Below are 3,807 nucleotides of genomic sequence, written 5' to 3' on the forward strand. Positions count from 1 at the left end.
AAACAAACATTAATAGTGATATTTTGTATGTAGGTGATAGCATAATTCCTCGAAATCAAGCATAATTAGTGATTGAAATTCAAAATAAGAAAAATGAACTTGTAGAGGTCAGCTTTCCAAAACTTCGAATTATAGCATTAAAGGATGTCGAAAATAAATACGATTTATAAAAGGCTTATATTTCGAGTTTTAGAGGCTACTCCCTTCACGGTGGAAGGAATGAAGACTTGTAACTAATTAAAGAAGTTTCGTATTAACCTAGTTTGAAGGCTTTCTGTACCCATTATATACATGAGTGAAAGGAATAATAAATATAAAATGAAATAATTCATATAACGTCAATAAATTATATAAGATTTATACTAATATTATATTTATTATCATGATATATGTTAATATTATAAACAACATTTATTATATGAATTTATTATTGCTTGTGTGTTTGACTGTCATTTAATATATAATTCTAACAAATTGAATATAAGTAGTAGTTAAATACTTCATAATATAATTATTTATATTGCATATTTTTTTATAATTATAGATAGTTAATTGTTAACGTTAATATGATGCATCGTTTGCGAATATATGCTATTTAAAAATAAATGCCAATGAAAATAATTAATATTAAACTATACCATATTTCATTGAAGAAATAATGAGGAATAGAGAGAGGTCAGTTGTAAATTGCAAATATTTTAATTTTCTTTTAATCGTAAAAATGATATTAAAAAATTTATGATGCGGTATAGGACAGACTAAAACCATTAAATAAACAAGTCAAAGTTTGCGTGCCGGAGATACCTTGGCGTGGAAAGGATATAACAATTTTTAATCGAGCATAAAATTAAAACTGGAATAATAAAGTACGAGTATCTGAAGAATTTAGCGTAATTCTTGTGCATGAAAAATAAGCTTACATTAAATGCAACGTCTTCGCTCACATTTTTATTTGTGTTAATAAATAATGTGGAGTTGCATAGCAGCAAGTTTTTCTGCTGTAAAACACAAAAACTGTAATAATTGTCAAATGGCGGGGAAAAAAGGTTGTAAGTAAATGTAATTAACATTGAAAATCATCAACTTCAATAGTTGACTTTCTACGAGTAATAAGTAACGAGTATCTTAGCGGTTTTTACCTTGCACTCACTCTGATATGGATAATATATTACATATACGAGCTCAGATCTGCGGTTAAAAAAAATAGATAAATAGTTTGTTGTGCATATATGTCTTCACATATCTATTGTATAATATGTAATTACTGTAAAGAACCGGCAATAATTTAATGCTAAGGTACGCGTGCATTGGACTTGCTTCCGTATTGGATTACAATTACGATAGTTATTTTTTAATTCGTTCCAGTTGATAATTTTTTATGCCTTGCACACAATATCACATCACAAGTCATGATGGAACAATTTTTTTTTATCATAATAGTTCATTGTTACATAGTTTTTTAATAATATTTTTCAATGAATATTTGTTGCACGGGCTCATATTAAAAAAAAAAGATATTTTAAATTGGATTAAAATAAAAGAAAAAGAAAACATTTTATTCATAAAATTACTACCAGTGATTTTACTAAACCAATTTTACAATAATAAAAATATAAAAATAAATGAAATTAATTTTTATTCATTGTATATATTTTGAAATTTTTAAACAAAATTTCACTGTTAATCGTTTTTGGATATTTTTTTTATTGTCGAAAATACCTTGGCCTTAAAAATGTTTATTTTATGCTTTGCAATGACGTTTCTTTAATTTGTTGCCTTTAGAATTTCCTTTCAAATTTGATGATAAAATTGAAAAAATATTGCCTACGGCAATTTTATATCGAAACTACATACTTGTGGCGCACCTCAGGAATGTGGTTTGTTCTAAAAACATTCCAGGTAGATATTTCAGTTAAGTTATGCTAACTTTTTATCTACAACATATACGCAATCTTATTCCATTAATATTTATGCAATGTTTGCCTATTGAGATTTGAAATTAGTCAAGCTTATGTCCCATAAGAATCTATAATTTATTTATTTATTTATTTTTTTTTTTTTTTGCTTTTACAGTGTGCTTTCATTAAGCAGTAAAAAGAAAATATATACCTAGAATACGATTTAAGTATAGCTCAGTATAGCTTCTGCTCAAAAAGTATCCGGATTTTGTCGATTGAATCGGTAAAAGAGAATTCGCTGAAGAAACTAAAAGTTATACCTTCACGGGCCTACGAAAAGTGTATGAAATATTGGGTTAAGCGGTGGCATATGTGTATCGCTTCAGAAAGAGCATATTTTGAAGGATATAAAATAAATTTGGAATAAAATTTAATTTATAATTTGTGTTTTATTTAAAAAATCCGAATACTTTTTGAGCAGAAGGTATGTTTGGAAAGTGAGTATATAATAAAAATCATATATAGTTTAATGTTTGTTTTAATTATATTTATTTTCCCTATATGTTAAGAATCATAGATATTATGGATATAGATGATAGCTATTTTAAAATGTAAAAAAATGTAAAAAATAAAATGTAAAAATAAATTGTAAAGCCATATAATTTCTTTTTAGCAAATGTTTAAAATCAATACCAATAAATCCCGAAAATATAATAGAAAAGATGATACCGAATCTGGAGAACTGTCAAACGAAGTGATTAATGTCATATTTGATTTAAGTTCTCAAAGCGAAAAAATGAGACTTAGAAAGAATTAGACCTAGACCTGAAAAAGTGTTGGTCTGGATGCAGATCGAAAATCACAAGAGAATGGCTTGAAATGTTAACATAAAAGAGACCATCTTCAAAGTAATACGAAAGTGGTTTCGAGGGGAATGTCTCGCCGAAGAGAAAGTGTTGAGTCAATATACTACATAAAAATGTTAGGGAGTCGGGCATATTATTCCGACGATGGTCGGTCTGACCGAATTACCGAATCATTATATTCTTATTTAATTTCCACTAATCCATGTACAATGAGTGACATTAGTACAATAATAAATAGTGCAGACACTAATGCGATGAAATGCGATGAAAAAGTGGAGGTCTGGACGCAGATCGAAAATCACAAGAGAATGGTTTGAAATGCTAAAATAAAAGAGATCATCCTCGAAGTAATGCGAAAGCGTTCACAAAGTTTTGAAGAGCTTTGTAGCAGTATCGGCTTTTGGGCGATTTCAAAGCTGTATAGTACAGGGAATTGCGATATCAAAATTATTCAAGTTGTTATTAACACATTTATTTGAAATAACTTTTATTTTAATGTGTATATTAAAATATAGGTCAAAAAAAATTTATTGTTTGAAAATTATATTTTTTTAATCTAATTAAAATTAATTAATTTCTTGTTGAAAGTATTTCAATTTCTTATTTGAGTTTTATGACTTAAATATATCTAAATTGCTTAGGACTTTTCTATTACCTAATAACATTACTTAAATGGCTTAAGGTTTTTCTATTACCTAATAATATTATTTAAGTTGGAAAACAATTGTTTACAGTTACTAAAGGTAACTACCTTAAGTGTGGTAGAATAAAATTTTCATATAAAGTAATAAGTACAAAACTACCGAACAGTCAGCAACATGATTTATTTTCAAGAACACTTTTTAAATGCACTGTAAATAATTTATTCTGAGAAAGAACATAAATCAAAGTAATTTATAATATGTATGTAATTAGATGAAGTCTTAAGTTATGCTAGTTAACTTACATAAAAAAATATTAATATATAATAAAAATTTTTATACAAATTTCAGCTTAAGGCTATAAAAAATGTTATTCTTAATTTTGTAACTTAACAGTTTGTT

At 26.5% G+C, this 3,807-nt stretch overlaps 1 protein-coding gene across 1 annotated transcript in view; it reads right to left on the reverse strand.

Moving 5' to 3' along the window:
* The window catches only part of LOC119679510 (titin-like), a 17,892-nt gene that overhangs the window by 7,588 nt on the left and 6,497 nt on the right, over window positions 1-3,807 (reverse strand). The gene's annotated exons all lie outside the window — the stretch shown is intronic.

Source organism: Teleopsis dalmanni, chromosome 1 (assembly GCF_002237135.1).
Source record: "Teleopsis dalmanni isolate 2A chromosome 1, ASM223713v2, whole genome shotgun sequence".
NCBI classification, from domain to species: domain Eukaryota; kingdom Metazoa; phylum Arthropoda; class Insecta; order Diptera; family Diopsidae; genus Teleopsis; species Teleopsis dalmanni.